The following is a 12,188-nucleotide window of genomic DNA, read 5'->3' on the forward strand; positions in this document are numbered from 1 at the left end:
AGGGCATGATCATAGCATGAACTGGTGAAATATTTCTGTTAAAAGAGTTGGTGCTTTTATAAAAACTAGGTCGAATGTTTTGGAAAGGCACTATCAAAGACTGTTAACATTTAAGAAAAAAATATGACAAATGATGAGAAGAATCATTAAAAAAAAAATGAAGTCAAGAAAGTCTCTGTATGCAAATTGCTTCACAAGTTAACTCCAAGATACCCTGCTCTTTAAAGAGGCCAAAACTAGAAATGGCTGAGGCCATATCATGGGTGCAGTTTGCCTAGGAGAGAAGGTGAGAAAATGCAGTCAGCAGGGCCACACGCTTAGAAAAGCCATGGGCTCCTCAGCAAAATGCTGGTAAATAAATCAACACTTACAGGGTTTATGTTGAAATAAACCGCTTAATGTTTGCATGTAACACATTTATAATTTTGTCTGAAACAAGTTTTCCAGCTGATTGACAATCTACCCACCATTCCTCACTCTGAAAGAACAAGCGCTTCTGTTTTGTCATGTTGTCTCCTACTGTCAGGTTGTAGAGCCAGAAAACAAAAAGGAAAACCAAAAATCCTAAGGTAGAAAACAAAAAAACAGCCCCCTCCTCCATTTGGCTTCTCCCATCTGCCCATATCTTTTTTCATTTGCACACCAAGTTCTAAATATCTTAGTTTACTTATATCTCCATGCTTGCACTTCAAAATCCCTCAAAATGTCACCAGAGGCCAGTTTCCATGAAGCTAACGAATTATCCCCCAAATTATACAACTCAGCATCTCCTCACGATCCTCTTTGACTGACTTATTTTCTGGAGTAATGACGCAGGCCCCTGTCATTTTTCCCTGGCTCCTGTGCTAGCTGCATTGGGTTTTCCTCTCTTCGATGGCATCCATTCATTGCTCAACCACAAGAACCTTCCCTGCAGCCTCTTCTCTTCCTCTTGCTCATAACACCTTGATTAAATGTGAGTTGAAACTCACATTTCTAGGGTGGTACCCATGGTGTCTGTGTGCATGGTGTCACAGCTCAGGGCACTGCACTTGGCCACTGCCGGAGGCTCAGGAAAGCTTTGTAGGATAAATTGCTAACTTCCCAACCTAAATTGTTAGCCTTGACTCCTCCCCAAGCTCCAGACCTACATATTAGGGGGCTATCATAAGGGAGTGACCAATAGGGCAGGTTCCAGCATCAGACCACCTCGGTTCACACTCTGTCTCCAGCACCAGCAAATTGGAAGGCTTTGGGAAAGTTACTTAACTAAGATGCTTTTTCTTACCTACAATACAGGGATAATAAAATAGAGATTTAAAAAATAAGCAGTATATTGTTTTGTTTACTTTTTATGCCAAAAGCTTGATTATTATTAATATTCACAGCAATCCTTCAAAACAGGTCAGAGGATACAAAATAGCCAAAATGTAGGATGAACAAGTCTGGAGAGGACAGCATGAGGACTATGATGTGTACAATTATACTATATTTGGAATTTTTGCTAAATAAGTAGATTTTAGCTGCTCTTGCTACAAAAAATAAAGGTAACTATGTGAGATGAAGCATGTTTATTGGTTCCACTATAGTAACCAATTTAGTATGCATATGTGTCCCATAACATCATGTTGTATACCTTAAATATACACAATTCATTTTTTTAAAAAGATAAACATTTATTGTAAACAATATGAGGCATGCCCAGGGCTTGGCAAAGTGCCTGATGGCTGGCAAGCAAGCCTTCCATAAAAGGTAGCTTTGCTTAACCACTTGCTAGATACCAGCTCACTCATATCACTCTAACACCTCAAATTTGTCCAAAACTTAATCCATTACTTAAACTCAAACACTATCTTCCCTTCTTCACTAATAAAATCAACCCAGCTTTGGCCATGCGACTGGTAATCAATTTCTGAATCGTTTTCTACTCCCCCCTCAACCCTTACATCGAATTAGTTGTCCAGCTTTACCTCTCCACGTACTCTCCCAAATCTACATATTAAATCTTATACCTGATCCTTTCTTTTCACAGTCTCCGACCTACTTTAGATCTCATCACCTTTCATAGGGACCACCACTACAACAGGCTGGTACCTGGGACAGTGCACAAGGATTGCCTGTAGAGTGCTTGCCCATAATACTTCTCTTTTACCTCCAACTACATCCTTAGTATGGCTAAGGATGTTCCTACATAATAATGGCTTTAAATGGCTGAGAAACATTCAGTGGCTCTTTACTAAATGAAGAATCAAGTCCAGGCTTCTAGCCCCATGCAGAGTAAGGTAAGAGAACAGGCCAAATGGAAAAATACCACCACACATGATGATGGTCTTATTTAAGCTATACAATCAAGAGCATACTTTGTAGAGATAAGGCTGGGAATGCCTTCTGAGAGAAGTAAATGCCCCTCCTCCATCACCCAGAGGCAGAAAAGAACTGGGCTTTTGAGTGGGGAAGGAATTTCCTCCTTCCTCCGTTGCATAAGGTTGGTACCGCGTGGGCTCCTAGGTGTGGTGATGAAGCACAAGGTGCCCCCACCATCAGGCTGCTGAGAAGTCTGGAATGGGATCATATGCAGCAAGCAGACAGCTCTGAGAGCAGGTGTAAGCCATTTCCTCCATGGGTTTCCTCCTGGTCTTTATAACACTCAGCTTTTAATGATCTGTGCTGTGGGAAAACAGACAGTGCAGGGTCCTGTCCCACAGCCTGGAGTTGGAGGACAAGTGGCTATGAACAGCAGAAGAAATACAGTTGTGTGCAGATCACAGCAGGAGCAGCCACAGATGGCTGGGGACCCAAGGAGTCTAAGGACAAAAATGGAGTGGCATGTTCCACCAGTCCTGGCGAGGAGGTCCCAGGCACAACGTTCCAAAATACTCGGTGGGAAAACTCTTCGAATGGGCTGAACTCCAGCAAATAAGGACAATTAAGGCTCGTGCTGTGAGTCTTTGGACATACAAAGAAATGGATTTTTTTTTTTTTTTCGGTCGGCATTAGCTGCAGAGAAAGGCAGCAGTTACATGATTCACTATATATTACATCTCTGTCCTAGGGTCTGGGATTTTATGTTATGGTTGTTAGGATTTAGAATTACTTTAATGAAACAATGTTCTCATATCGCTAAGGAATTATTCCATAGAAATAATTCAGCTACTGTAAACAGCTGGTCTCTTCTCTGGCCAAAATAATTTTGCTTGTAAATATTTCCTTTACTTATGGACAAAACCAGAAGTCTATTTTGTAGTAACGGCTCTCTCTTCAACACACCGCATTAGAAGACAATGTTTCAGGCTGATGTGGGATCTGACTTTTTTCCTCGCTGTTCTGATGATGTTCTGCTAAGCAAACAATTGCCATGTTCCCGAGACTTCAGGTTGAAACAACAGATGTAGAGGTAGGGAGGTGAAGTGTTTTCCTTCTGCTTCTGACGTGATAATGCAAACGAGAAAATTCATTTCCTTTAATGTAGCCCCCAAACCCATATATCAACACATTATCAAGTGAACTAATCTCTTCTATGTTGCACTCTGAAAAACTTTTAATATTCATGTGAAGATAAAAAAAATACTTGGAGTTAGAAAAAAATAAATGTAACATAGAAAATATTCCCAGGGCCGGCCGCAGTGGTTCACACCCGTAATCCCAGCACTATGGGAGGCCGAGGCGGGTGGATCACCTGAGATCAGGAGTTCCAGACCAGCCTGGACAACATGGTGAAACCAAGTCTCTACTAAAAATACAAAATTAGCCGGGCATGGTGGCAAATGCCTGTGATCCCAGCTACTTGGGAGGCTGAAGCAGGAGAGTCACTTGAACCCGGGAAGCAGAGGTTGCGGTGAGCTGAGATCGCACCACTGCACAAAAAAAAAAAAAAAAAAAAAAAAAATTCCAGGATACAACACAGTTTTCAAGTCATCAAATTACAGAGCAGGTAATATTAATGTTTGCATGGAAGAGAATAAGTAGACTTACAATTAAGTTGCAGGGACTTTAATAAGATGTTAACATGATTTAACTTTGACACAGGTAACTTTTTGATACTTTTGAATTTTGTAAGGACAAAACCCAATCAACTGCTTTAAAATACAGGAGAGTACTATGAAGATAAAATAACCAAGTTTTAACAAAAAGGAACATGTTTCCCGAAATTCTGAGGTCTAGCATTCTTGCAGTTCCCCTAAGGCATTGCATCAGTGAACAGATTTGAGTTTTATTGGCTAAAGGGAACAATTCTCCATAAATACAGGCATTTAGACTTATAAAAGGTGCTTATAAAACAGATAGAAGATGCTGGAAATTATACGCATTGTGGGACTATAAAAAAACCTATTTAAAAGCCATCCCATAGGATGTTTTATAACGTTTATCTAGTTCAAAACAGCTTTATATTTCCCACTTTTCCTATATAATAGTAGACTTTAAGGGCAAAAAAGGAAAATAAAGTGAATAAAGAAAAAAAGGAAAGTAGGAGGGTTAAAGAGTGGATCACATAAGAGAAGCTTGAAAGCAGGAGAATATTTACATTTATAGGATACAGAAATTGAGCATTAGGGAAGAGATGACAAAGTAAAACAAATGAGAAATGTAAACAAATAGATAAAAGGTAAATAAGAAATGAGTATTCTTTTTTTATACATGTATAACTCATAAAATCTCTGAACTAGGAAAAATCTTGAAACTGGATCGAGTCTCTTCTCTTTTGGCAGAAATGTGGTTAAATTTTAACACAGACACAGCTGTACCAAACAGGTGCTATGGAAGAATGTTTTTGGATTTCTCATCTTTTCTACAGAGAGTTTCCCCTCCCCACAAAGGCAGAAATGCTTATTGTAACTTTTAGGAACAGAATCAAAGCTTCACAAGGTAGAAAAGAGCAAAAAAACAAATTGTTATTATTTTTCTTTTAGAGACAGGGTCTTGCTCTGTTGCTCAGGCTAGAGGACAATGGCCCCTCCTGGGCTCAAGAGATCCACCCTCCTCAGCCTCTGAGTAGCTGCGACTACAGACACATGCCAGCACACTTGGCAAATTTTTTATTTTATTTTATTTTTGTAGAGATGATGTCTCCCTAATTTGCCCAGGGTGGTCTTGAACTCCTGGCCTCAAGCAAAAATCCTCCTGCCTTGGCCTCCCACACTGTTGGGATTACAGGAATGAGCCACTGTCCCACACCCATTTTTTTTTAAGCCCTAAATTTTACTCTAAGATCTAAACCCTTGGCAACTAAAAAATATGATCTTTGATTACAGAAATAAAGGCACCACTTAAAATCTTGTTAAAGTACACAATCTCGGGCCGCTTCCCAAGCTACTCAGCCCAAATCTGCATTTAACAAGATTCCTTATTCCTACACTCACTAAATTTTGAGAAGTACAATCAGTTTGTCTAGGTATCACTTCTGACAACATTTACCTCGTGGTTTTTTTTGTGCAACTGAATAACCTTAATTTATGCCTTTCTTTTATTAACTATTATTAGGACTCTCTCTAATTACACATATTTGTAGGTGGCATTAAAATTACATAAGAAACATAATTCAAAGTAACAAAAAAGCAAACACACTCAAATTTAAAATGCATTCGAGTCAGGCACAATGTCTCATGCCTATAATTCCAGCACTTTGGGAGGCTGAGGTGGGCGGATCACCTGAGGCCAGGTGTTCAAGACCAGCCTGGCCAACATGGTGAAACCTCGTCTCTACAAAAATACAAAAAATTAGCCGGGCATGGTGGCACACGCATGTAGTCCCAGCTACTTGGGAGGCTGAGGCACAAGTATTGCTTGAACCCAAGAGGCGGAGGTTGCAGTGAGCCGAGATTGAGCTACTGCACCCCAGCCTGGGCAACAGAGAGACTCCGTCTCAAAAAAAAAAAAAAAAAAAAAAAAATGCATTTGAATAGAAATTATTTCTCTAGCTTTCATCACCATATCCTGAAAGAGGTACATACAGCAAAGACTCTACATGACAAAATAAGAAACTTCCATAATGCGTACTACGTCCAAGTATGCTAACTGTATGCTAATGAGGCCTTGCACAGTAAAAGCCCTGTGGCATTTCACGTTGTCTTGCTGAGAGTTGACTGGGGTAATTCTTTCAAGGAATCATTACTCTCAGTATTTCTGTCATGTTTTCTCAGAAAATGTTAAAAGTCATTTCACTTTCTTAAGAAAAAATATCTAACATTTAATGAGTCACAGACATATCATTCTATTTGGTTTCTATCTGTAGTAGGCAAAGATCAAAATCAAAGTTTTAACCTGGGATGTGTCCAGAAATTAGAGTAATTGATCCAGAGTCCTGGCTCTGGGAAAGATGAACGACGGCAGGGATCCGCCTTGGTGGTAACAAAGAGGAAGCCAGGGCTGGGAGGGGAGAAGGGTGTGGCCAAGGTTAGTGAGTGGGGAGCCAGGACAAAAACCCAGGACCCCTCACATCAACCATTCCCATTCTATTTTCCCCTCATTTGGGGGTGATGTGTCCATCTGGGGACATATGGTGGATGTGTCTTCTAATTTCTAGCTATGCACTGAAAACATGTATCTTATCCCAAATAATTATTTTATTTTTTTTATTTTATACTACCTGCTAATTTCCCCTTTATATGTCAAGCTCTGAACTTGAGGCAGGAATACTGAGAAGAAAAGACATCTGAAGAAATCCTCCCCCATTGTGAATTCTGCTGTTCCATAGGTTTCTGTCCACGGCTGCCGTTACTCTCATTCCATATCCTCACAGTTTTCCTGCAGGTGTCATATACCACCTATGCACTGCAAACACTCAGCTCAGTATTGCAAGATCTTGCCTCTCTTTTGTGCCCCAGATTCATATTTCTGACTGCCCTTGGACATTACCAAAGAATTTGTTTTCAGCTAAAAATCATTACAGCAAATCTATTTTGCACTCTCATGAACCAGATTTTCTTTCTGAATTCCATTCTCATGCAATGGGACAAAGACTCCTTTATTCATTCAAATTCATTCAAACATAAACACAGAAGGATCCTGGATTGATCTCACCTCTCCCTCATTCCCCAACCAATATAGCTTCTTGGGCATATGACCTACGCAGTCTCATTGGGCCCCACACTTAGAAGAACAACACAGTGTTTGCTTTAATGCTCTGTTGTTGCCATCTTAAAATTCCTAATATTTTTGAACAAAGGTCTCCACAATATTCATTTTGAACTGGACCCTGCAAATTGTATGACTGGTTCAGTCCTCAAATCCTATAAATTGTGCAGTTAGTCCTGCTTCTCTATAATCTGTCCCTACACATTGCCGCTGGAATTCTCCTAAATCTAGGCAGTTAGGATGTCCATTAACAAAATTTTTTAAAGGCAAAAATTCTGCGGCTTATCAATTTCCCACAAAGTGTCTTTAAGCCTTGACTGCAATGAATTCTCCAGCATAAATTCCCATGCATCTTGATTTTCACCTGTAAAGGGCAGCCTGCCCTGGTTATCACGTATTTGTGCCAATATTACATGGACTGAAAGTCACCACCTCCTTTCTATATCTGACACACTCTATTCATCCTTCAAGCTTCAATTTTCCCAATGTGGCATATAACTCTTCTCTGCCTTCCATCACTCTCCCCAGGTAGGGAGACCTGTGGTCAACAGTATTAGCATGGTAAGTGATTTCTAGCTGATTTACACAGGGCTCCAGGGGAATGAGGGAAGACCTCCTTTCAGTCCAGGATTTCTTCTGGCATCATCTTCGATGAGGGGAACAGCTGAGACAACATGAGTGTGTGACTCCATGGTACATTCATTACACTGGCTTTGAGCAAAGTCTGCAGGAGAAAAGACAGATGCTCCCAAACTACACATCCACTCAAGTATACACGTTCAAGTTAGTTTTTCATACAAATTCCAAGTCCTTCCTTTGTTGACTTTATTCCTTCTCTGAACCATGAAACTTGCCCATACTCCTTTCCATATCTTCATGAAGGTGGCAGGAAGTCACTTCAAATCACAGCTGACTTCATTTTCATTGCTGTTTTTCTTCAAAAATATGTTAGTCTGCATCAGAGCCCCATTGCCAGGCACCCAGGAGTGGGTACACGGGACACATGCAGACCAGGGTCAGGAGTAGCCCAGCCCCATTCAACTGCATTCCAGCTGTGTGCACAACTCAATGCATCCCTTCCATGAGCTGCAAGATGGTGCATGGGCCACAAGTACCTCTCCTTGTTTTGCTTTTCTCTCTAAGAAATCAGGGATCTGAATTCCTGACCTAATACCATGCTTGTTTTGCAAAGCAGTCTCAGCTAATAACAAACAATGTTGTCCTTGACAGCAGGGCCATTAGTGCTGTTTCCAAATACCCTCAAGATCCTCCCACATCTGTTTCATTAGACAGGCTGCAAAAGCTTTGATCAATGTGATCAAGAAAGGATTAGCATTTACTTCTATTCTCAGGTTCCTACTCTCACCTACTTTCACTCAAGTTTTCTTCCTTTCTCCATTTCACTTTACGAATTGTGATTTTCACTAATAAAAATTATCTCTATTATAGAAAAATAGAAGACGGGCAAAAATATGTAACTGAAGATCCCTAAGTATGTATTGATGACTTAAATATCTTTTTGAATTTGATTTTCTAGCAATTCAGTTGTGCGGTTGTTAAAAAAAAAAATCTCTTAAAGTACGTCTTAATTTGCAAATGTGCCTAACTACAAGTGAACCACTCATTGAACAGACATTTAATGAGTCTACACTATATATAGTATGTGTGGTCTAGAGACACACAGCCACACCTCAATAATCTAATGAGAGAGAGAGGGATAATATTAACACGTATTTGTATAACAATAGAAAGTACGTGTAAGTATCAAATGCACTGAAGACAAACATGCCTTTGACTCCGCAATTCCATTTCTATATATTTATAAACTTAAAAAGTGTAACAAGAAATGGGCCAGCCTGGGCAACATACTGAGACTTCGTCTCTACAAAAATTTAAAAAACGAATTAGCTAAATATGGTGGCATGTGGCTGTGGTCCTCCCAGCTACTCAGGAGGCTGAGAGGGGAGGACTGCTTGAGCCAAGGCAGTTGAGGCTTCAGTGAGCTATGGTCATGCCACTGCATTGTAGCCTGGGCAACAGAGCAAGACTCTGTTTCAGAAAAGAAAAGAAAAAGAAAAAAAAAATGTATGAACATTTAGGTGCAATAGTTTCAATATATACATATATATATGACATATGCATACACCATATAAATAAAGATTTAAAATAAAGCCTAATACCTGGCTATATATCCAAGGTAATGCAGGTTTTAAAAAATAATGTTCTAGAAATATATGTCATAATCTGGAAAGAAGCTAGTTATGTTCTTTTCCTGATAGCTGGGTGTATTCACTTGATGGATTTTGAGTTATTAATATGTTTAAGAGCATGAATGTAATACAAATACTTAACGATTTAAAAATCATTTTCTGTATGTATAATTGCACAACACATTTCACGGTTGATCAGCTGTCAAGCTTATTTTACTGTGTCCTTTAAGCTGTCCAAAATATAAAAATTTCTTCATCTTTAAATGTCATAGTGTGACCTCAAAAAGCAATGCTGCATGAATGTGCAGTGACAGTTGACACACAGGAGCTGGCATTTTAGGCATCTGCACAGGAAGTACAAAAACATACCTCTAAAGTACCCATTTGCTTCGACTTGGAACTTTTCCATAAGATGCAAATATGCATGTGCATGCACCCCATTCCCCCCAAAAATCATATGCAGTGATATTTCTTTCTTGAGATTTAGTCCCGCTCTGTCGCCCAAGCTGGAGTGCAGTGGTGCGATCGTGGCTCACTGCAACTTCCAACTCCCAGGTTCAAGCAATTCTGTCTCAGCCTCTTGAGTAACTGGGATTACAGGTGCACACCACATTTCTATAAAAACATGCAAGTATTTTTTGCATCACAATAATGAAAAGAATGTGTTCTAATGTTTGTGTCACATAATGGGAACATGAAATGGAATCAAATTTTCTTAAAGGCAGGGCAAACAAACAAACGAAAACGTGCATCCCATTAACGCACACGAAAAAAAAAATGCATTTCCTAATGAATGGGAGATGCTTTTCTCTGCAGAAGCATCATGGTCATCAGACTCTGAGTGTGTATTTTCTCAGCAGGGGCAATACTGCAGTGATTCTCCTCAAATATCAGTCCATTCATTTCCCTCTATAATAAAAGTGACACTGGAAGGTTAATGATGTGAAACTCTGCAGACAAAATGAAGCTACTATCCTCTTTCTGCTGACAAGACCACAGTAACGCAATGTGACAAATTAGAAAGAGAGGAATAGAATCTTAGGTGGAAATTCCGTTTAGGATGTATTTTTCCCAGCAGTGCCTCCACTTGACTAGGTAGTATGTAAATGTGCATAAACTTTTTAAATTTATGGTTAAGAGGGTTCACGATGTTATAATTAAGGGACAAACTACGTCAAGTTATAACATATTCTATACCATCCCATAACATATTTTTGAATTTCTTTGTATTTAGTAATCTTTGAAATGCAAGCAAATCACGAAGTATGCAATTACATGATTTTCGCAACACTACAAAGTATGCATTTTATGAATCTCAACATAGCACCACCTTAGGCTTTAAAGTAGCACTCACGTTTGAATTTTAGCAGAAGTGCATATAAAATTTAAATATTCAAAGGTACAATTTTCTGTTAAAAGGCTCAAAAACAGTTATAAAATCTGTCATAAAGTCTTTAGTTAATGAAACACTTGTTAATAGTTCAATTCAGTTAAAAAACATTTACCTCTTTGGGAAGCTGAGGGAGGAAGATTGCTTAAGCTCAGGAGTTCGAAACCAGCCTGGGCAACATAGCAAGAACCCATCTCTACTAAGAAAAAATTTTAAAAAATTAGCCAGGCATGGTGGTATGCACCTGTAGTCCTAGCTACTGGGGAGACTGCATTGGGGGAGACTGCTTGAGCTTGGGAGATTGAGGCTGCACTGTGCCATGAATGCACACTGCACTCCAGCCTGGGCAACAGAGCAAAACACTGTCTCAAAAAAAATTTACTTAGCTTAAGTGCAATAATTGCAATAATTGCATTATTATCAAATAGGGCAAGAGTAACTAAATGTCAGAGTCACCACAAGTTTTTTATTATCTAATTATAAGAAATAACATCTTGAAACAAATCATAACAACTAAGATTGAGAATAAGACAAGGATGTCCACTCTCGATACTTCTACTCAACATGGTAAAGGAAGTCCCGGACAAGGCAATTAGGCAAAATAAATAAATAAAAATAAAAGGCACCCATATAGGAAATGAAGAAGTAAGACAACCTCTATTTGCAGATGATATGATCTCACATATAGAAACTGCTGAGAATTCAGAAAACAATGTGTTGAACTGATAATCAACTTCAGTAAAATTGCAAGGTACAAGATCAATATTTTAAAAAGTGTTTGCATTTCTATACACTAGAAATAGACAATCCAAAAATGAAATTAAGAATACAATTTCACTTACAATAGTATCAAAAAATTAATAAAAGCAAAATAAATGCAAAATGTATATCATGACAATAAAGAAAAAGAAGGACATTTCAAAGATCTAAATAAATATAAAAATGGTCCATGTTCATGGACAGAAAAACTTAATATTGTTACAACGGCGATACTTGCCCAATTACCCTACAGATTTCATACAATCTCTATCAAGATCTCAGGTGTCCTTTTGTTTGTTTGTTTGCAGAAGTTAACATGCTTATCCAAAAATTCATTTGGAAATGCAAGGACATAGAAAAGCTCAACAATCTTAAAAAAGAGTAAATTTTGAGAACTCACACGTCTCAATTTCAAAATTTGTAGTTGTTTATGTAGTTACTACCATATGTTTATGTAGTTACTACCATATAAATTGAATTCTGCATAGAAAATATGTATTTCTTAGGCAAGCATATTATAGAATTACTTTCCAATATCAATATAAATTCCAATATTCCAGATTTCAGGAAGTGCTAGTTGCTGAAAAGCAACACTTAACCATTGTGTTTATGTTCCCTATGTGATATGTGAAGTACTCACTGCTAAATACCAAGCACAAAATACAGTCGAATCAAGCAAGTATCCTCTTATCTCTTAAATCACTGGCTTAATTTGGCCTTCCATAATTTTACATCTATTTTAACTACTCTGCTACAACTTACACTTATTAATTAACGTA

General features: G+C 38.6%; 1 protein-coding gene across 7 annotated transcripts in view; it reads right to left on the minus strand.

Moving 5' to 3' along the window:
* The window catches only part of CTNND2 (catenin delta 2), a 931,369-nt gene that overhangs the window by 537,427 nt on the left and 381,754 nt on the right, over positions 1-12,188 (minus strand). The window lies entirely within an intron of this gene.

This window comes from Hylobates moloch, unplaced genomic scaffold (genome assembly GCF_009828535.3).
Source record: "Hylobates moloch isolate HMO894 unplaced genomic scaffold, HMol_V3 SCAFFOLD_17, whole genome shotgun sequence".
NCBI classification, from domain to species: Eukaryota; Metazoa; Chordata; class Mammalia; order Primates; family Hylobatidae; genus Hylobates; species Hylobates moloch.